Source organism: Diplotaxodon limnothrissa, linkage group LG19, assembly GCF_057381915.1.
Source record: "Diplotaxodon limnothrissa isolate DT_005_m linkage group LG19, D_limnothrissa_male_GT1.1, whole genome shotgun sequence".
Classification (NCBI taxonomy): Eukaryota; Metazoa; Chordata; class Actinopteri; order Cichliformes; family Cichlidae; genus Diplotaxodon; species Diplotaxodon limnothrissa.
The window spans coordinates 17,885,510-17,909,405 of record NC_140614.1 but is presented as its reverse complement, the minus strand read 5'-3'; the positions used below and the strand labels follow the sequence as shown (position 1 = coordinate 17,909,405).

Below are 23,896 nucleotides of genomic sequence, written 5' to 3'. Positions count from 1 at the left end.
AAGCTCCTACATGACAGGAAAAGCCACTGTATTTTTAGCTTCTGGTGCAAAATCAGATTCCCTCCCACCACTGCGCTCAGGTTCATGTCAGGCTGTTTGGAAAAAGACAGATGCATGCAGTGTAGCGTTAGAGTCATTTATGCAAATCCTTCTTAAAATTTACAAATGGCTATGACTGGATGTTAACCATACTGAGAATTCCTTTTTGTTTGTTTAAACTTGCTCCAAAAACAGAACCAGTGTAATGAACTGACCGCAGTAGTGACTTTAAGGCAACAACAAAAATTTGTTGTGGCATTCTGACAACTTCTTTGGATCCATCTACTCCCACACTGTGATGGTGTTTGACATGGGTCAGGAAAGGTGAGTTATCAGCTATAGAACTTCCAGTCTCCTTGTATTGCGCCAGTACATAAGAAGATTATATCCATCTCTCCATGTCCACACTTACTTACGCTGTCATTTCAGCGGAGGATTATCCTGATCTGCTTATGGGGAAAATAGGATTTTAGTTACTGTACTCTTCAAGTTGCTGGAACATGCAAAATGTCATTTTTGCTATAGTTTCATAATGAAGTCTTTAGTACAGACTTCATGCAGACAGATTTAAAACCATGGGCTCTGCTAGACATATAGTCTTTCTTGAGCTGTATATAAGAATAATAAAGGATTAATAATCAAGTAAGTCAGCCATTTTACATTAAGTATATAACTTTATAAACTAAAATTAAACAAAGAAGAAGTGGTTTTAGGGCATTTTAATTGATCCACAAAAAGTCAGAGGGAGCCAACAAGTATTTTGTAAAAAATATAAAATTCAAATGACATTTTAAGAAGCCTGAGCATGGTGGTGCGTTGGTTAACACTGTTGCTTCACAGCAAGAAGGTCCCGAGTCCGTTTTCGGTGCATACAGAAAGGCCCCGGCCAGATGGTGGAGTCGACACCATCTGGCCGGGGCCTTTCTGTGTGGAGTTTAAATGTTCTCCCCGTGTTCTCCCTGGTACTCCCGGCTTCCTCCCAAAGTCCAAAGACATGCAGTTAGTAGTAGAGTGCCAAGGTTAATTGGTGATGCTAAATTACCCGTAGGTGTAAATGTGAGTGTGCCCCCCGAATCCCTTATAAGGATAAGTGGAAGCAAATGGATGGATCGAGGAGGCTAGGTACTAAAGAGTAAAATAGTCCTCAAGCGCAATTTTAAAATAAAGGAAACTATTGTGTGAATCCATAATTATGAATAAAGTAAAATTTTACTTTTTAGAATAATGTATTAATCCCTAAGGAAATTATGTGGTTACAGTTGCGCCAAGACAATAAGAACAGTAACAGACTGAGCTAAATTAAATAATACAATGTATTACAAAGTACCAAGATGTAAGAAAAAAGCTCTAATATGTACAAATAGCTCAATTACAAATATCCAAAATAAAAGAAAGTATGAAAGAATAAAATTGAGAAAAGCTTAAAACATCAACGAATTGAATTACTAAATGACTAAGGGGAGACGGTATGAACACAATTTAATGAACACACACACTCACGTACATTTTTATATTTTAGTGAAGACATCTCACTGAAATAATGCTTTCCCTAGCTACTTACCTTAACCATCAGTCTAATTCTAACCATAACCTAATTGTAACCCTGACACTAAAACCAGATTTTAAGCCTCAAACTTGTGGGGGTGGGCATTTTGCCCCCATAACTGACTATTGGTCCCCACAAGTATAGTAATGTGCCAATTTTCTGTCCTCACAAAGATGTCTAAACAGGTACACACACTTGTTGCATCTTAGATCTTTACACTGAGTAATATAGTTGCATACCCTTGGAAAAACAATATTTTGTTTTTTAGTACAATGAAGCAAAGTGGTGGATTATTTAACCAACACGTCAGGTCCTTGTTCAGACCCCTGGGAGATGCCACAGTTTGCTGAAAGGAAAAGATGTGGTCAGAAAATTTCAATTTAGTTATATAAGAACTAAATCACTGTAGAAACATCCTAGGTATGCCATCCTGGCGATGCAGCCTCTCAATCAGAATTTTATATTTCAGTGGTACCAAAAGTGCACTTAAGTCAAGCAGTAAAAGACTGAACATTCACCAGTGTCAGCAGTTCCTAAAAGGTCATTTAAAGTTCATTTGGGGACTCTGTTAAGAATAGTCTCAGTACTGTGGTTAAACTTTTCATAGATGTTGTGACTTATAACTTCAAAAGGTTTTGCTGTGAGAGCAGTGCTTTAAGTGGGCCGGTACGCGCCGGTACTCAGTACCGCCACTTCTAAATATAGCTCTTGAGAGTACCGCCACCTCTCCATGCGCCCAGAACGTGCTTTTAGCGTACCGGTACTCTCATTTGCACATATGTTATAATCGTTTGGCTGCGCTGCCGCTTTTCAGAGCGCCCTTCACAAGCACGCTTCCTAATTCGTCCCATCGAGAGCATAGACTACATTACCCATACACCAATGTGTTTTACAAGTGAAAAGCGCATGCGTCGCTTTTGCCGTTGTCATGTCAACAACTCAACGTGGTCCGGAGAGTGTGTGTAAAACGCGCAAACAGCTGCTCGGTTAAAATACAAAAACAATGAACACTTAATATGCTCTCCTGGCTTCAGACTCTGAGTAGTAAAAGAACAAGGTCAGAATCAGAGGACTCGCTGGCTGACACCCCACCAAGCCAGAATGATATCGCTGCAGGTCAGACGCAAGCTAATGAAAGCTGCACTAGTGCCGCAGCCGCGGACGACGGCACTTTTTGCGACGACGAGGACGAGAATGATACCATTTCTACCGATGACAACAGCCGCGTTAGCGAGCATGAGTGGCCAGAATGTTGGTCCCAAGCACAAGTCCGGTATTTCTCCACAAATTACAAGTGGCTGATCAGCAGAAATCAAAAGTTGGGTTGTAGTGTGTGTAGTCAAGTTTGTGCTTGCGTGGACATGCAGCAAGGGCAGAGAGTGTCGCAGGAGTGGAGTGGGTGCTTAATCTCGTCTTTTGGAAGGGACAAGGCTGCACAACAAAACTCACTACGAAAGAAAATAAAAGAGCACAGAGACTCAATTTATCACAAGAAAGCAGTTGAAATAAAAGAGAAGGCAACACAAAATACAATGCAAAAACACATTGAAGATATGAGAAAGGCTGACTACGCTTCAACTTGCAATGTGTTTAGAACAGCTTATAAGATTGGCAAGCATGGGCGTCCCTTTACAGACATGCCAATAGATGTCCAGTTGCAAGTCTTAAATGGTGTCAAGATGGGCAGAGTTTTGCACTCTAATAACGCATGTGCAAATATACTGGATCACATTGCAGCTGAAATGAAAAAGAAGGTAGTCAATGACATAGTGATGAATGAAAGAAAATTGTGTGTGCTCATTGATGAATCCACTACAATAAGTGGAAAGTCTGTGCTTGTCGTGTGCCTGCGGTCAGCTATTTCCAGTGAAAATCCAGACACAATATTTTTTGAACTGATTGAGCTGCAGGGGACCACAGCAAAGGACATCACTGAAGCACTGTTAGGATGTCTTCATAATAATGGCTTTGACCCTCACTACCTACAGGAACATTTGTTGGCATTTGCTTGTGATGGAGCCTCAGTGATGCTTGGGAGGAAAGCAGGAGTTGCTGCGCAGCTTTGTTCCAAATTCCCTTACCTGTTTGTCTGGCATTGTTCCAATCACAGACTGGAACTGGCAGTTTGTGATGTTTTGAAGGAGGTAGGAGGAATCAACCACTTTAAAATATTCTTAGATCAGCTTTACTCCCTCTACCATGCATCACCAAAAAACCAAAGGGAGTTAACCGAGAGTGCTCACAATGTTGGACAACGTCTCCTTGTGATAGGCCGTGTTTTATCAGTGTGTTGGGTTGCTTCAAGTGAGAGAACAGTGAAAGCAGTATGGGAGAACTACCAGGCTCTGCAGGTACACTTTACAAGTGCTGCTGCTGATACCAGCAGGGACTCAAGAGAGAGCAAAATACAAATTAGTTTATAATTTATTTTATGTACATTTTGTTAAAAAAAATTTTCAATACCTTTTTGCACATTTTATTTATGTTCAGTAGCTCTTTCTAGCTCAAGCAAATCCACAAACTAATAAAATGATTTATTATTTTGTATGAGGTTGTCTGTTGACTGTTGTATATAAAACCCATTCAATATAGTTGTTGTTACCTCAGGGGAGGCGGAAAAAAAATAGAGTACCGGCACCTCTTTTGGGCCACTTAAAGCACTGTGTGAGAGGTAACTTTGAAATCAGTCTGTAATTGTTGGAGCTGGATGGACTGATTTTATTGGATGCACTGTTCAAGCTTGTACAGCCCTGTGCCCTCATACAAACATATTACATGAAAAACTACTCTGCACCAGAGTTTGAACATAATTCTTGTTAAATAACTGGTGATGACAACACATATGTAGACTCCTTACTTTATTTAATCCTGGTTTTAATCTTAGTTCAAAAGCTTTTGCATCAAAATATGAACTTGTCAAAAAATTAAAGGAGCAATTAGAAAAGAAATTATATCTCCATAGGTTAAATAAATAAATAAATAAAAATAAAAATCCTGGATATCTTTACTGGATAATGTGTTAGAGATTAAAGATGCCACATAGCTTGATAGAAGTGAAAATTATCAACCTACAGAAGACACCCCTGTAACGGTGGACCCAAGAAATACCAGCCGGAGCGACTTTGACAATGCAGAAACCTTTTATTAAACTCGGGGTAACGTGGACACATATACTCCGCGCTCTCTTTCTCTGCTGTCACCTCCGTCTCCGTCTGTCACTGCCAACACATAAAGAGACACAATCACTGTCAGATCCCAGCACACCTGTTCACCCCGCCCCTGCGCCGCCCCGGGAGCTCACTGCATCACGCCTCCTCTGCAGCTGGCCAAGGACCACACCCACGCCACAACCCCCAAATCCTTTTTTTCTGTTATGTGGCAGACTAGATTATTTTTTCAATGCTGTTCCAATGAAGCAAACCCAGATGTACTCAGTAGTTTGTATGGACCCCATGTACTTGTTTGCATGCCTGAAAATGTTGTGCCATGGTCCTAATAAAACAAACAATGGTGTCCTAAGGTCCCAGATCTGGACCAGGGCATCACTGAGCTCCTGGGCAGTCTGTGGTGCTCTCATCTGTGAAAAGCACAGGGTGCCAGTGGTGGACCTGCCAATTCTGGAGTTCTATGGGACATGCCAATCGAGCTGCACAGTGCTAGGCAGTGAGCACAGGGTCCACTAGAGGCTGTCAGGAGCTCAGGCTAGTCTCATTAAGTCTGTTTCATGCCAGTGACCTGCTGGAGGTACCAGGTCTGTTGAGGATTATGGATTGTGCTACAGCCTGTCCGTCCCTCCCTGAATAACTACCTGGCTCCTTGAATCTCCTACATGCCCTGAAACCTGCTGGGGAACACTGGAAACCTTTTGGCAATGTACATCCCCGTAGCTTTGTGCTATGGGCTCATGCTAACAGTAGTGATACTGACCACAGTCAAATGCAAAACTATTGAACAAAAAGGAAGTCAGAAAAGATCAGGAGGGAATAAATGTCAGTGGCCTCCACCTGTAAAACCATTCCTGTTTGTCTCACTGTTACCCCTCTAACTGACTTGCCTATACTCTGATTAAAAAGTGTTCCTTTAATTTAGTTAAGCAGGGTAAAGTACCTGAAATGGAAGCATTCATTATGCCTAAAACATATTACTGGATCAAATCATTCACTTCTTAATGTGTCTATCAATGTAATATTGCAGCAAGAGACTACTTTAAATAATGAGTTTTACCCATAAAAACAAAGCATAAAATATTAGTAGATTTGTATTTTTTTAAATTTTCAAAATAGTACTAATGTGAACAATATTTGGCCCCATAATAGAGTGAAGTGGCACTAGAAATTAGCATAAGATAAATATACAGATATAGATTTTGTACATTAAAAATGTAAAATGCAAAATGTACGTCATTAAATGTACGTTTTGTTACTGATGCTTTCCCTGCATTAAATGAATGAGACTAACCCTCGATACCACATAAGCATTTTATCAGAATCTTCTAGATTGCTGGGAAATCCTAAAGAAACATTCATCACACTTAAGCACACAGATTATTTTGAGAGTAGAGTTGAAACTTTGAGGTTTAGCTTGAAATACTATTTTGAGAAAAACAATCAAAACAATATTTTGAGAGAAAATATGCAATGTGGAAATTAACACACCCTACAAAACACTTTGTGTAAATTAGTTAATGCTTCAGAATCTGTTTAAGTAACAAAGAAATTATTTCTCATTTAGCACATAAACACAGAATGGTGATGAGCACCAGGACGTCACAACACACTGTAAGAGAGCTGATGAAGTTGTTTCACTAATTCATCTACAAGAGGCATTTTGTAACATGTTTAGAAGCCATGACAGGTGTTTGACTTTAACCTCCTAGGACCTGGCGTCCACAAATGTGGACATCACATTTTGGGTTATTTAGACCAAAATACTCAATTTTGCTCTACAAGGGCCTGATATCCACGTACAAGGACATTATACTGCTACCGTTCTATCAACATTTTAAACGAATATCCTCATATGTAGCTCTTATTTTTCTTAAAAACAAAAATAAGGTAAAAAAAAAAAAGAAATCTGGTAATTCTTTGTTTTTACATTCATCGGGCCCCAATCAGCCCAAATATCAAAGAGAAATTATGCATGCCGTGGAAGAGTTCGGGTCTTAGGAGGTATTTCGAGGTTAATATATGTGGATACAGTTGAGTAATATAATATAAGCGGGCAGCACGGTGGCACGGTGGTTACCACTGTTGCCACACAGCAAGAAGTTCAAGTCCAACATCAGGGCGGGGTCTTTCTGTGTGGAGTTTGCATGTTCTCTCCGTGTTTGCGTGGGTTCCCTCCGGGTACTCTGGCTTCCTTCCACCATCCAAAGACATGCAGCTTGTGGGGATAGGTTAATTGATTAATCCAATAATAAAGCCCTCAAAACTGGGGGTAACAATGTGGAAATTACTGTGCAATTACCTGTGGTAATTTCTGTGTAAAAAGCTCAAAATACAGCTGCAAAATGCAAAAATGTCCATTTATTTTAAATAGAATAATAATTACCTATTGAAGCAAACTTAATGTGTGATTATTACCTGGATTATTACCCATTTCCCCTTATTACCTAGCTGTAACAGAAAGTGCGACCATATTTTCTTATCATGTGTTTATTTTTCAGTGAATCAGCCTTTTAATTACACTGTGCTTTTGAACACACAGGCATTATTTCCAGAACTTACATATTTAAAGATGATAGTAATATTTGGCACGTTAACTAGCAAATTGCTCCTTACCGTCTTGACATCCTCCACCTGCTCTGCTAAGGGGAAAAGTGCTTAAATGCTGAGAAGCAGCCTAGGGGCTAAATCTGTATTCATCTTTCTCTAACCTCATGGATCTGCAAACCCCTCAACATCTGCTTTATCCAGATCCCTTTAGCTTGAACGATATCTCCAACTAATTACAACATCTTCAGGAACTAAAGCCAATGATGAGAAAAGCAGGTGTGCAGAGCTGGAAGGTTGTGCTAACCAGGATTTCAGAAAGAAAGAAAAGAAAATTCATTCACCTTGTAATTGGTTGAGCAAAGAGGCACATGGTTAGACTGAGTACAGAATAAGACCCTGTAAATACTGTAATTACGTTTATTTATAACACACCTTAGGAATGTACTGCTAACATTTAAAAGAAGGCAGTTAAGCTTTTATCCCTTTTCGTTGAGGACCTTTGTAACTACATGTGAATTTGACCTATGACATGTTTGAGCCTTATCTGCTCAAAATGTCTAAAAGTATTGGATAAAAGCTGCCTTTCACTGACTGACTTCTTGTCCATCCTCCATTGGTTTGAACACCCATCCCCCAACCCGAGGATCACCACAACATAACCTAATAGATCTACACCTTAGTTCACAGATTCACTTTAGGGTTATTTCTGGGATTTCGCACAACCCAGGATTCAAATCATGAATACATAATGGGCTTGGATTTACAGTATTATAAATGAAATGTGCTCTATTTGGAAGCAGCTGGGCCTCCTCCCCTTTCGACAGGTTGTGTGTGAGACTTTAAATCATTAAACTCTAAATTTTAAACTCTTATTGATCCCTTTACCCCTAGTCCTGAAGTGTATATTAATTTCTTACTCTTATATTTGTTGTTTGTTTCCTTGCACTGCTGTGACTGGAGCCTCCTCATCTCGTCTCTCTATATGCTGTACTGTATGTAGCGGGGATGACAATAAAGTTTACTTTGATTTCAGCAGCAAGCAGGTGCACCGAGGGCTCTCGCGCTCTCGCACTCACTTTTCGTATATAGAATTTCGAAAAAACAACGGTGCAAATTATAAGTCTGCATAATTATGTCTGGTGTTTTCGTGTTTGTTGTTTGTTTTTATTTTTGTTTTATTTTGCAAGTTGGTTATTAGATGCTCCTGCCAGCCAGAGAATCCCCCACCGCCCCGCCCTCTCCTCCCTGTGCCGCAAGCAGCAGGCGCACCTCGCAAACGGAGGGCGCCCTTACTCCCAGCAAATGGGCAATAGAAAACCGATCGGTGCCTATGTCATTCCCAATATGCGCTGGTATGACGTCGGGCAGCATGAGTGTATTTATTTATTTATTTTTGCCGATGCCCGTGATGCCGCCCCCCACCACGATGCCGCTCCGGGCAACCGCATGTGTCGCCCGTATCAAAAACCGTTACTGTGCACACACCTTCTGGAAAAACTTCCCTACCTGTTTGCCCTCTAATGCTCAACTCCTTTTTAGCTCACCTCCTGAAATGAGGTTTCCTGGCTAAAATTCTTAGGGGGCCCCTCCATGTTATGCTAACAACATGTCATGGCTCCTGGTCTCTTGACTAAGGTATGCCACATTCTCTTTTTTCCTTCTTTTTCACCTAACTGGTTTTGTTGTTCATCATTTGGATTGTTTAAAGAAAAAATCTAGAAAAGGGACTTAATTAATTAATTGTTATTGTAGGTTTTATGTGTGTGTTAAGTATATTTAACACAATTTTGGTTTGATCTTGACAAGAAATGATAATTTGCAGTAACACTATGCTACTGCAAATGTCATTAGCTCTGCATGTCATTAGCTGGATTAAAATAACAGAGGACATCTAGTGTCATCAGGATCCTCCAGGAGCCACAAATGCTAACTAAATTTCACAGGAATTCATATTGTACTTTTAAAAACCAAAAGCAGTTATTAGCAAAGCACAAATGTCAAGAGAATGAAGACATCTGACATTCCAAAAAATTCAAGGAATTCCAAATCCATTAGGGTTAGCTCTCCTATAGCAAGCCATTTTATACTAGACAATTTCTTCACAATCCAAGTCCAAGATATTAAGATATTACTCTAGAAGAACTGGCAGACCTGGGACAGCTACAATTAATAATAATTAAAATAATAATAATGATAATAAAAATAATAATAATAAAGAAAATAATAATAATCCAAAATAAATTAGATCAAGAGCAAAAGTCCTCTGCTCTTGATTAATCTATTAAATAAAAATAAGTCAGTTATTATTATCACTTGCTACTAACCAAGTAACTAACAGTTAACATTTAAAATAAATTATCCTTAAGTATATGGACTTTTACTAAGCCTCTCTAACTGACCACTAAGAGAGAAAAAAATGAAACAACCGATGACACTACTGGCAGTAGTTGGACAAGATTTATTTAATTTTAGTGGAGAGCAGTCATATTCCTAACATTTCTCCCCAAACTAAAGACTCTGCCTCCCTTCTGCTTGCTCTTCAAACATTTATATACTGTGCTTTGAGGTAGTCATCATCTCATGACCTTTACTTCTCTCCTTAAATACACACCAAATATACCAGGGACGTCTCAGAGGTCTCAACTCTACTCCTAACTTAGAGTTTGGTGATGAGATTCTTTCATGTCAGATATTAGTCTTGATGATAAACTGCTGCACAGTGTGTAAGGTACATACAATGATATGGTGGGATAGAATCTAACAAAGCTCAGCACCCTCAGGGAATCACTGGCTAGCATTACGGTCTTCCTGGGAAAAAGTTAACTGCAAGAAAATAACCATTCTGTCTGCAGCCTTGGGTTAGCCTCAGGCTTGGTAGACTGGAACCAAGAAACCAACTGTGAACATGTTCTTTTAAGTTGGAATTTCAGGTGTATAATTGGTTTAAAACAGCTGTGTCTAGACACATTAAGATTTGGGTTTTGAAGACAGTAAAATAATATGTAAAAGTCCTGTTTGTCAAATAAAATTAGAATAATACTTTTATGCCAAAATACCTCTCTTCACTTTTTCAGTTTTCTGTTAAAAACAAAGTTAATCTGACTGACTTAAACTTTTCAGTGAGTTATGATTAGCAACAGCGCCTGTTTTACAAGATTAGATTAATAATAATCCAATGCATCTTTCCAAATTAGTAATACATTTTTTCCTGAATTGGAGTAAGTGCATTTCTAAGTTATTGCAATAAAGCATTTTAATACTTGGCTTGAAACATCTGGTGAATTAAAAACATGAAAGTGGAAAAAGACATCATTGAAAAGTTGCAAACAGAACTATGAAAAACACTTGAAAACATCAGATCTGTGGGGAGCAACAAGGAAAGCTTGCTAAAAATAAAATGATTCTCTTAAATCTTCACAAAATGTGAGTAGAGCTCTTTACATAGCCCTCTACATGTACAACGGAATTATGGGCGCTCCACGCCAACAGTGCAGGAGTAAAATATAAAGTAAGATAAGATAGATAAGATATAGAATAAGATATATAGTTAGAGAGCAGGAATAACTAGCAAAATACACCATGTTACTGTATCTGACGGCTCTCAAACTTAAATTCCTCTCTACTTGTAATATTTCACTTACTAATTTTATATATTTTTTTAACTTTCTCAAATTTTAGTAATTTTCATTTACATGTGCATTTTATTTGTAGGTTTTAATGAAAAGCTGAGTAACATCCCTTGTTATCTGTAACCTTGAGTCCTGATGATGCACATTATCTTTAATCCTGTAGTGATCCCTGGCTGTTTAAAGAACACCACAGGAAACCTTGCATGCTGAGGTCCTTGTGAAAGGGCAAACCGTGCTGTATGCACAGCTGGCTTAACACCATACAGAAAAGTGGTAGTGGCATTGTGTAAGGACATTTCCGTTTTAGGTAGAATATACTAAATGTCATAGCAAAGGAACTAAATAATAAACATTAATAAACTCGAAGCTGCAGAGTATAGCTTTTGGCTATATCACAAGTTCATTAGAATTCTAGGTGGCCTTTTTCAGTGTACAGCACAGATGATGGAGTTCAAGGCCTATTTCTGAGAATGATTTGCATTTGAATGCCATCAATCATATAGTCTCTTTACTGCCTTCACAGCAGGCCAGGCACATACTGAAAATAAACTAAAAGAGATATAGGAAAAGATAGTAAAGCTGAAATAAACTGCACTTTTTGGGGCTGTCCCCAATCAAAGATTTTTCAAGTCACCTAGCAATTACATGTTGCTCTTAATTTATTTATTTTTTCCAGGGAAACCTTAGAAATAAATAACATCACAATAACAGCACACAACACATCATACTGATACAAACACTTCCACAAAGGTGTTTGCTCAGTTTTCTATTGGTTGTTCAGAACACATTTGGTGTGCAAAGTTAGATGCTCTACAGTTATGTCTGAAATGATATGCCATATTTCATACAAACCAATTATGCTTGCAGATTTTGCAGCAGGTTGTAACTTTCCTGGGCATTTCCTTATATCCCGCTTAAACTTGAACTTTTGATTTCATGCCCAGTATATTAACAACTAATTACTAATTCAACCCAATCAGTAAGTCATTTAATTTGCTCAAGATTAGTTTGTACTCATTCCAACTTCACGTTACTTTGAAATCTCAAAGCCACTGTATCGATATGCAAATAAGATCTTAATTTTCTCAAATAAGATGAAATACCACTGAGAATAGCAGAAGCACTGCCATTATTTCCCTGATAAGAGATATACTAGGGCCAAATAGAGTGATGTTCATGGCGAGGGACACTGTGAGGAGGTCAGGTCAGCCATTCAGCAAGGGAGTAATGGCCGTTTTGTGCTTTGCCCTGACAATGGCAGTGATGATTATGGGTAGGCCCTCGAGCTACATGAATTCCCAGAGAAGTCGTGGACAACACTGTCACTTGGTCTGGTGGATATGAGCTGACAAACACCAAACAGGATAAATGGCCTGCTCACCTTTTCACTGGAGGTATCAAATAATACACACTCTTGACAAAATAGTTAGCTTTTTGTGGAAAGGAAAGATAGAAAGACATTTCCAAAAAGTTTTAGGCTGTTGCATTTTAAAATTGTACTTTTTTTCATATGAACTTTATCAACAACTAACCAAAAAAGGAAGAAAAACAATAGTTTTATTATTTTATCTTCTCATTTTAATTGTTTTTTTTTTTTTTTATCATTTGAGCATTACATGAAAAAAAGAAGTTTATTGTATTTAAAGAATCTTCATGCTATACTTCTGCTTGGTAGTCATGAATATACAGACAAAGGAAAGGACTCAGCTTGGCCTAGAAAATTATCTATGCACTGGCAGAACCACATTAGCATAAAGAGATAATTATAAGGTACAGTTGCTCAGGAAAAAAAGAAAAGAAAAAAATACTAGCTGGTGAATTTAACAGAATGGGATTTTACATAATGAAAATTAAAAACTAACTAACCTACAGTTACTGTGGGTAAAGCATTGGTGCTTAAACCAAGAGGTAAACAGTACACGTGAAATAACAAATTGGAGTTGGTTTAACCTAAAGGCAAACAGGAAAATTAACCTAAAATGTAATAATGAATGATATAAATAAGCACAGCATGTTAACCTCTTATTTTAGCACTGTGCAACTTTTGGTGCATTTCTAAAAAAAATTAGTTATGTCTTATTAATGTGTTGTAAGAAGGTGAAGTGAAGACTTTCAGTCATCAGGAGCTAATACACTGCCTGAACCCGAAATTTACTTAGGAACGGTACCAGAATTATAGTATTCCAGTTGAGATTGGGAGACCACTGGGTACTCCATGGGCTATTGTGGGGAACAGCAAGCAATGATTGTAACTGAATCCTGGACTCTGATGCTTCAGTGGACTTACTGGTCCAGACATTACACCGCCAGGATGCCATCACCATCACCATTTCACAGAGTGCTGAGCCATCTGGAGAACAGAAACGGCTACACGAGGATGCTCTTTGTGGACTAGAGTTAAGTGTTTAACACCATAACACCAAACTACACCACCTTCAGATGCTCCCTGCCACCTGCTGATTAGCACTGGATGTATGCACCAAAGTATGCTGATGGAACCACTGCTGTTGGGCTCGTCTCTGATGGAGATGAGACAGCGCACCGAGCAGAGGTAGAGATCTTGTCCTGCTGGTGTTCAGAAAATAACCTGAAGCTAAACGTCCGTAAAATAAAAGAACTCATAATGGACTTCAGGAGGCACAGACAGGTCAAATTCAAATTTTATTTGTCACATACACAGTCATACACAGTACGATATGCAGTGAAATGCTTAGACAACTGCTCGTGACCTAAAGAAAAAAAGAAAAGGCTATGAATAAGATAGGAAATAAATATGAAAATTAAAAAGGGTAAATTTAACTAGCTGGTATGCGCAGTCTCTGAGGATACGACCTGGGATGCCGTCTGGTCCTGCTGCTTTCCTGGTGTTCACTCTCTTGAAGGCTCTCCTTCAAGAGAGATCCACTCCCCTCTCATCATAAATGGAGAACGGGTCGGATCTGTCTCCACCTTCAGGTTTCTAGGCACTCACGTCTCCACTGATCTCACCTGGACCTACAACACAAACGCCCTGGTAAAGAAGGTCCAATAGTAGCTGCACTTTCACCGTGTCCTGAAGAATAATAACCTGGACCAGAAGCTGCCGCTGGCCTTGAGAGCTGGAGACCATGCTCTGCTTCTGCCTGGATGTTTGGTACGCGAAGACCACAACTGAGAACAGGCAGGCTGCGCAGAGGGTAATAAACACTGGCTGCCCTTTGCCACCCCTGGAGGCCATCACCAGATCCTCCGTCCTCAGGAAAACCAGGGCAATCACAGGTGACCCCTTGCACCCCAACCACCACCTGTTTGACCTACTGGCCTGTAGCTAGTATATATTCCTCTTGGCTGTACATATTCCTCAGGTTTGTTATTTATTCCTGTTGTCTTACTATTTATATTTTATTCCTGCACAGTTGGAAGCACCCAAAATTTCATTGTACATGTACATTGACCATAAAAGGCTATTCTATTTTAAGAAAGATAGTTGAAGCAGTAATCAGCTGCAGTTTTATTTCTGATTTTTCCAGAAATTATTCCATATCATAGCCACAGTAACTCCAATTATTCAATTGTTGGCTTCTGTTTTGCCCGCACCACTGATGTTCTTTTGGAGCCACTTTTGGACAAGATGGTAGTGTCTACAGTATCTACAGACTGTAGATACTGACTGGAGCACAGACTTCTTGGACTGCAAAGCAAGACGTGTTATTTAGCAAATAAATAATTCAAATATTTCAAAAGGCATCAACACAACACAAACACAGGCAAGATGTCCAGTTCAGTTATTTCAACAGGCTGAAGTGATGCATCACAAAGATCTGTGTCTCGTACTACATGCTGTGAACCCTCATCTTCTACTTATATGAAATTCTATATAATTAAATGTTTTTGTATATTGTAAGTAAAATATCAGTAATAGCATTTTTTTTTTGTATTTTGTCATATCCATTTTAAATTGATGTAAATATGTTAACATTCATTCATTCTCATTACCTGGTCTACTATATATTTCCAGCTACACATCACTTTACTGTGGCTGTTTGCCTCAAACTGCTACCTGCCATGGCTGAAAACCATGCTGTCAGAATAATGATGGTATAGTAAAGCAGCTCTGAGTGAAACAATATTAAAAAGGTGTAAGTAACTGTAGAGTCTCAGTAATTATAAAGTATATAACTAGGGAATACATTGTTATAACTAGTCTATAATATATATATATATATATATATATATATATATATATATATGTTACAGTATTGTTTGGTTTGTTTGTGCTTTTGGTAAGCTGATATACTTAATCATATTAAAAAAATGTTAGATGCTGTTTACATGCTAACAACTGTTGTTACATGGCTGCTAGGCTGTGCGATGTGACATAATTCAACTTTTGTGATTATAAATGGATTAAATGCTACAGGATGCCTTGATAGGTGCTATAGTTGCATATGCACCAAAGATCAATGATTTAACCTGTTGTTTCTAGATGGTTGCTAGACAAATGATGATGGCCTAATATCTGATGTAGATAAGAACCTCCAGGGTCTTATGATGTACCTGTGTACAGAGTTTTGTTGCAATATTGCTAATGATTGTTAAATATTTAAGTAGTGTTCACTTATAAATAATGACTCAAGCACATTTAGGGATATTAAATGTAATATCATAACTGCTAATTATAATCAGTCATATTTATCTATTAAAATCACTACTGTAAGTCGAAACTGGTAGAAAATAAACTAATTGTTTTGCATTTTGTACAAATAATTCACATAAAAAGAAAAAAGTTCCTCATTACTTGCTTCGACCCCAGAGCCACCTATTTCATCTCAGGAACATTTGTGGACAGGATGAACAATAGATGAGTGCATTACGTATCTGCGAACACTGTGGAGTATGTATGAATCATATGTTGTGGTAATAAGTTGTTGTCAGTACGGCACAGCAGTATCTGAGAGCAAACAGGTTCTCTCACTCCATTGTCATCCTCGATGCCATGATGTGAAGCATTGTGTGGAAAATTGCCTGCACTGTGGCTGAGGGGAGGTGTATTGTCATGATGCATACTTCTATAAAAGATGGAAAATAGGATTCAGTGTTGTTATGGAATGATTTTACAGCCATGTTTGTGGTAAAAGTAAGAGAAACTTATCTGACAGATATCCGAATTCTGGAATTGAAAATGTCTTGCTTTAAATTCCGTCCTTCCGTCCCTCCAGACAGGGCTTTAGCAGGAACAAATCCCAGCTCTGACATTTGAGGTAAACACACGGGTGATTTTATTTTTATTCTTGAAAGCTTTGCCCTTGTATTGTGATACCACACATACTTTGGAGGACTTATATAGCATGGTTGTCTAACTAAATTACAGGTACTCGTGAGGGTGGAAAAAAACATAAATACAATTGGTATTTGTCAGTCTATGAATTACAGCTGTCTTAAGGCCATTAATTTTGTTGGCTTCCCAAAGCCAACAAAATTCTATCAAAATTCATCTATCACATTGATTCTAAAAAAGAAACAGGGGCAATTATGTAAATCTAGAGAATAATCATCATAAAAGTGCTGCTGTCTTTTTGCTTGGCAGGTTAGTAAAACCAGGTTTGCTTTATGCGTGAAGGCAAATTAATCATCTGTTTCACTTTTCATTTCTCACCAGTTCACAGCCTGTTGAAAGTAATGACAGCTAAATATGTGAGAGCTAAAAATGTGAACATTGGAATCTGCCCACAAAGTCACACAACTGTTTGGCAGCATCTTTACTGGGTGAGATGTTTACCTCCTTGCAGTATAAATTAGGAGAAAGAAGAGTGGAAAGCATAAGGTCCTTGGCAAGGAGACCATGCGGGCATTTCTAAACACAGCTGCTGTGCTGTCTCATGTAGGTGCAGCAGTGCAAAACTTCTCCAACAGCTGTCGAGGAAGACGGAACGTAGCCAATGTCCATGTCTGCCCTGAGAGCACATCCATCAACTAGAAAGGAGTCGTGATTCGATTTGATTTCTGGTGTCATCTGGAAGGGTATGATTGTAGCAAGTGCGCATTCCTGAAAACAGGAGTTTACTGTGATATACTCAAAAAAGTATGTTACCAAAAAGCATGAATGGTAAGGTAAGGAGAGAAAGTGACGCAAGACTGATTGACCAAGACTCCATTGAACCTGGAAAAAAGAAAAAAATGTTTAGATATCTCTTGGTTTTGTATTGAGACCACTTTTGTGCTTTGGTTAGTGTGTGCCTCCAACTACATCACACTCAAGTCAACACCTGTAGATGAGAGATATACACTGGAGGACTTTTGATGAAGTTTTTCATTATTTAAACAGAAAACACTTGACTTGAAAATACATCTCATTGCTGATATTTACAACAGATTCAATGCTCCCCAAAACTGCCATGCTATTCATGGTCTCCACCTGAAAGTACTTAACGACTAATTCTATCAAGGATATGGGAAAAATAAAGTGCAGGTAATGGCACTCAGTGGAATCTGATGCAACTAACAACTGATTCTTGGCCCAAAAAAAATATCGAAGGACATATTTTACGCCTAACCATCTCAAAAAGAATTCACTAGTCATTTAGACTCCTAGCCAAATGGGCAGACTACAAGTATATTTGCCTGATCATATATTCAGCAATGGTAGGAGGCTGCTACAATCATGGCATGCACATTGTCAGATGGTGATGTGCAGGAGGTTGAATCCAACTGCAAAACACAGAAGCCAGACTTGCAACAGGCCTTTTTTTTTTTGTTTTTATACCAGACCAAACATAAACCCAGAATCCAAGATAAATCCAAAAACCACAGAAGCTCACAGCAGATGACAACACAGCAAAATATAACAGATGCTTTGACAATACAGTTTATACAGGGAAGGCTGATTAGAGAACAGGTGACAGGTGGGGAATGAGGCACAGCTGAATTAACATAGGTGGGAACAATCAGGAAATCAGAAACAGGAAGTTAAACTAACACGGGGCATGAAACGAAATTTTCATCACAACTACTTTCTCCATTTCACCAGGAGGTAAATGTGTTTCTTTATATAGAGAAATGGGAGCATGATTATATGCAAATTACACAAGCCTGTTAGTTTAGACTGATTCTGATTCACTAACACACAGTGATAAGAACAGAAGGCCAGTGAAATAAATAAATGGTAAATGGCCTGCATTTGTATAGCGCTTTTCTATTCCCTAAGGACCCCAAAGTGCTTTACACAACCTGTCATCCACCCATTCACACACACATTCACACACTGGCAATGGCAAGCTACATTGTACCCACAGCTGCCCTGGGGCGCACTGACAGAGGCGAGGCTGCCAGACACTGGCGCCACCGGGCCCTCTGACCACCACCAGTAGGCAAACATGGGGTTAGTATCTTGCCCAAGGACATTTGGCATGCAGCCAGGAGGCAGCCTGGGATCGAACCACCGACCTTCTGATTAGTGGCTGACCTGCTCTGCCACCTGAGCTACAGCCGCTCACATTTCACAAATCTGACAGTATTTTTGGATATCCACTTGCTCTTTGTGCAGAGTAAGAATGGTTTGCTTATCCATTTGCAAGTAATTGAAGTCCGCTTTATCTTAATTCCTACTGTGACCGCATCTTTAACCACTTTATATTGTAATTTCTGAAGCACACTGTAGTACTATTCACAGTCCTTGAATGGTAAGAGATGCATCCTGTTTTTAACAACAGTTTGAGATACATTTTTAAAAATGTAAGACATTTAAAGGAACAGTATATAAAAACTCACCACTAGATGTTAGTAGATTGCAGACAACTGAGGTCTGTTTTTTGCACTCCTCCCAATTCAAGCGCACAATCCTAGGTATGGTGGTCACTATTCATCGTATGTGAGTGTAGGCTGTCAGTCCACTGTTTACCTCAGCTGTTAACTTGGGGTTTCCTCATCTATTCACTGTGTGTAGGAGGCTATAAAACTTTGTGAAAGGAGATTGACAGTTGATGAGTCTCTGAAGCTCACTTTTGTAGAATGATAGCAATAGTGAGGTGACCTGCTGAAGACATCCTGAACTTTTCTGTCAGTAAGTGTTGCTGTTTTACGTGCTGTTAGCTGCTGTTGGCGTCATGAAACTTTATTTGATATGAGTGAAATATAACATTATAGCTTAGTTTTCTGGTATGTTTAAACAAATTAGTATGCCATTAGTATGATAAAATAATTGTACAATAATCATGAAAACAGCTATTTTTGTAAATAAAAGGTCAGAGTACATGTTTCAACTTGTAGTCCTATTGACTGTTACCATCTGTATTATATTAGTTTTATTCCACTGTAAACATAAACTGTATGTTATCACACTAATATTGCATTACAGTACTGGTATACTGTATAATGATTACACAAAGTCATAGTAATGACTGTCACACTTTGTTCTACATCAACAGGTACAGGAAGTTCAATAATTTAATTTGGGTAATGAAAACCAAACCTTGTCTTCTAATGCATTTACCTCTTCAAGCCTATCTAGGTGTGTTTTCTGTCTTTTTCTCTCTCAGCACAGGAATCACCAAGGTGATCAGCTGGCAGATTCCGTGCAGGGATACAGCACCTTTAGTTTGATCTTAAATGTATTATAGTAAGGTCTTTACCTTGCTACCTTACATTTACTCTAAGTTTCTCAATCTCTACCCAGCAACAGCCTTCTATATGTTCTAGTCTTTGTTAGAACAAGGAGGGGGGGGGGCAGTTGAGTGTTCAAGGAGCCCTTGAATAGAATTCATTTATGTATTTGTTGTTGTTGCTGTTGTTCAATCCATAGCTTGGGCTGTTCTTCCTAAATTAATTGTTTTTTTTCCTTTTGGTGTCAGTGGGATAACTGTACGTGTATACGCTTATCTCTGAGCTAGTGGAGCATCCCTATGCACCAGAGCACACAACAGTGGAGACTTTATACAAGGATAACGGCAGGGAAAGGACACACAAACTCTGGACATGCTATTAATTTCTCCTGCTTTATTAGAGATTTACATAATCCTTGTTCCATCCTTGCAGGAGTCCACTCTGCAGGTGGGGGAGAGATAGGAGAGGTGGAGAATAAACTTAACCTGGGTGTCTGTTGTCTTGTGTAGTCTGGGAGACGATTGAATGTTGGGGTGGGTACAGTTTCCTCTGCGGTGGGGTAGGGTGGGCTGCCCCGGGTCCTGTGGGGCTTGGCAGTGCTACCGTAGGCCCCGGTCTGGATGGACCTGGGCTCCCTTGCCTTGGTGGGTACCAGAGGATGGGGGTGCCTACTGGGGTCAGCGGGGGAGCTGGCCCTAGGGAGGGGCATCCTCCCCTCCCTCCTTTTCCTCCCCATCCCCGGCTACCTCCCTCTTCCCGCTCCACCACACTCACCCACACAGGTAGGGCCTTGGGGTGCAGGTGTCATGGTCCTGGGTCTTTTGACCCAGTGTTTTAAGTTTGAGTTTATTTTGTTCATTAGGTTATCTAAGTTCATTTGGTTATTAGACTCCTTGTGTTTTCTTGTATTTAAGCTTCCCCTCACCCTTCGTGTTTCATGCTGCGTGTCTTATGTTATCAAGTTTGTATTATCATGCCTAAGTGTTTCTAGTTCTTATTATTTCCCCCTCCGTTTCCAACCATGTTAAATCTCCCCTGCTCTTCATGCGTTTCATGTCTGTGTCTTACGTTGTCAAGTTCTGGTTGTCGTGTCTACGTCTGCATGTTTCCTGTTTTATTTTGAAAAGGGGTCTTGTGTTCTGTGCTCATGCGGTTAGTTTTACTCTTGCCTGTGCATCATTATGTTTATCCTAGTCAGCTGTTTCCTCATGTGTCTCCACTTCCCCTAATCACCTCCTGTGTATTTAAGTCCTCTGTTTTCAGTGTGTGATTGTCAGGTCGTCTGTTGTTCACGCCATGTTCTCCATGCCATGTTTCTAGGTTTCATGTCCAGGTTTTTCCATGTTGTTTGTTTAGTTCTCCCAGTTTAGGTTAATGTTAGTTTTATTTCTGTTTGCCTTGCCCTTTATTTGTACCTTTTCTGCCAGCCTCATTAAACGGCTCGCTTTTTGTTGATACTCAAGTTTTGATCCAAGTTCCTTGGTGTCTGCATTTTGGGTCCACTCTTCACAATACATACAGTCTGCTCTCGCCAGACTGTGACAGAACGACCTGACACTGCTGGACCCAGCGGACATTTATTTCAGTGACTTTTTTGAATTCAAGATTCGTGTTACACAGCTTCGTGGACTTTGGATTATCTCCTGTGCAGGGAAGCAGGGGGAGGAGAAGGAGGCTATTCGGGCTCAGTTGACCCGGATAGCCACGGCTAACCCAGGTTTTATGGACTGCCTGCCTGCAGATTTAAAGAAGTTTGCTACAGCCACGATCTCCTCTGCCTCACCATCATCGTCTGAGCAGGTGCCCAGTGTGCAGGCTGAATCACACCAGCCCTGCGGTGATGCAGCTCTTCCTTCACCGGCTACAGGAGTAAGAGTCGGCTTATTCAGTCTCTCACCTGTCTCCATGTCCATGTCGCCACGGCAGCAGACAAGTGCTGCGTTTCCCTCACCTCAACCGGTGGCTGCTTCCAGTGCTACATTCACCTCAGCTGTAGCGGCGCCGGCCTCCACAACCACCGCTTCCAGGAGGAGGCGGCGTCCAGGTCGTCACCACGGCTCACAGCAACATGAGGTGGGTGATTGTATTCTGAATCCACGCGTTTTTTCTAAGGACAATATTGGAACAAACACTGCCTTAAAGGTTCATGGGCATGTTTATGAAATGACTAAGACTGAAAAATCACCAGCCAAGTCTTCCACGGAATATCTTATCCCTCTGCACAACTACCTAGCATCCCAGTGTATTGATCATGCTATGAACTTTGCTTCCAAGAAGCCAAATTATAAGACATTTTGCACTGGAAGTGCTAGCCATGAGGCTCAGCTAAGCCACTGTGGGACCGAGATCCAGGCCAGGTTGGAGCCAGGGGCTGAGTTGGAGTTTGTGCAGCCTATTTCAGCGTCAGCTGGAGGGCCCGAGGAGCCCGTCCAGCCTCACGCCACGTCAGCTGGGGGGCCCGAGGAGCCCGTCCAGCCTCACGCCGCGTCTGCTGGCGGGCCCGAGGAGCCCGTCCAGCCTCACGCCGCGTCTGCTGGCGGGCCCGAGGAGCCCGTCCAGCCTCACGCCGCGTCTGCTGGCGGGCCCGAGGAGCCCGTCCAGCCTCACGCCGCGTCTGCTGGCGGGCCCGAGGAGCCCGTCCAGCCTCACGCCGCGTCTGCTGGCGGGCCCGAGGAGTCCGTTCAGCCTCACGCTTCGTCAGCTGGAGGGCCTGAGGAGCCCGTCTGGCCACCTTCTGCTTCACCACCTGTGGCTGCCTCACTGTCACCTGGTTCTGCCTCTGCTACGCCAGGACCAGCTCCAGCCTGTGCTTCGTCAGCCGCAGCTCCAGCCTGTGCTTCGTCAGCCGCAGCTCCAGCCTGTGCTTCGTCAGCCGCAGCCTCAGAGCCTTCGTCCTCGCCTGGTCCGGCTTCTGCATCAGCTGCTCCTGCTCCACCTGGTCCGGCTCCGGCCTCGGCTTCAGCCTCAGAGTCTTCGTCCTCGTCTGGCCCGGCCTCGTCAGAGTCTTCGTCCTCGTCTGGCCCGGCCTCGTCAGAGTCTTCGTCCTCGTCTGGCCCGGCCTCGTCAGAGTCTTCGTCCTCGTCTGGCCCGGCCTCGTCAGAGTCTTCGTCCTCGTCTGGCCCGGCCTCGTCAGAGTCTTCAGCCTCGCCTGGTCCGGCCTCAGGACCTTCAGCCTCGCCTGGTCCGGCCTCAGGACCTTCAGCCTCGCCTGGTCCGGCCTCAGGACCTTCAGCCTCGCCTGGTCCGGCCTCAGGACCTTCAGCCTCGCCTGGTCCGGCCTCAGGACCTTCAGCCTCGCCTGGTCCAGCCTCAGGACCTTCAGCCTCTGCTTCTGCCTCGCCTGGTCCTGTTGCGCCAGCTGGAGGTTCAGCCAAGCCAGTCCAGCATCCCTCCACGCCATCGCCTGCAGCGCCATTATCTGGTCCTGCCTCGCCTGGTCCTGCCACGACCCAGCCAGAGGTCGACGCCACGCCCCTGCTCGTCTCGCCCGCCACGACCCAGCCAGTGGTCGACGCCACGCCCCTGCTCGTCTCGCCCGCCACGACCCAGCCAGTGGTCGACGCCACGCCCCTGCTCGTCTCGCCCGCCACGACCCAGCCTGTGGTCGACGCCACGCCTCTGCTCGTCCCGCCAGCCAAGCCACCCGAGGGGTCACGTCCACATCCACACTGCCGCCGGCCGCCAGCCAAGCCACCCGACGGGTCTTGTCCACATCCACACTGCCGCCGGCCGCCAGCCAAGCCACCCGACGGGTCTTATCCACATCCACACTGCCGCCGGCCGCCAGCCAAGCCACCCGACAGGTCTCGTCCACGTCACCGCCGGCCGCGAGCCAAGCCACCCGAGTGTGGCCAGCCATGCTTGCTTCGCCACTGCCGCCTTCCGCATGGCCGGCCCCCTGAACCCTTGAACTATGGACTACTGTGCCATCGGCCTCCAGGTCGGCCACCTGAACTACTGTGCCATGAACTCCTTTTCTGCCGAGATCATGGTCGCCCTCCTGAAACAGGGTCTCGGACTCTTAAGCCCTTGTGTTTGGACTGAGTGCTTCGGATTCTTTGTTTTTGTGGTTTTGTTTCAGGCCCTCCGTCCTGGACCCCCGCCGCCCGCCCTGGGTGGGTTGTTTTGGTTTTGTTTCATGTTTGTTTTCTTGTTGCTGCATTTCTTTGTTCATGGTTTTGGGCATCTGGAATCCTCCCTTGAAGGGGGGGCTCTGTCATGGTCCTGGGTCTTTTGACCCAGTGTTTTAAGTTTGAGTTTATTTTGTTCATTAGGTTATCTAAGTTCATTTGGTTATTAGACTCCTTGTGTTTTCTTGTATTTAAGCTTCCCCTCACCCTTCGTGTTTCATGCTGCGTGTCTTATGTTATCAAGTTTGTATTATCATGCCT

The 23,896-nt window shown here is 41.8% G+C and overlaps 1 pseudogene; it reads left to right on the top strand.

Annotated features, from left to right (window-relative positions):
* Window positions 1-337: 337 nt before the first annotated feature.
* Window positions 338-23,415, top strand: LOC146611989 (uncharacterized; annotated as a pseudogene).
* The last annotated feature ends 481 nt before the right edge of the window (window positions 23,416-23,896 follow it).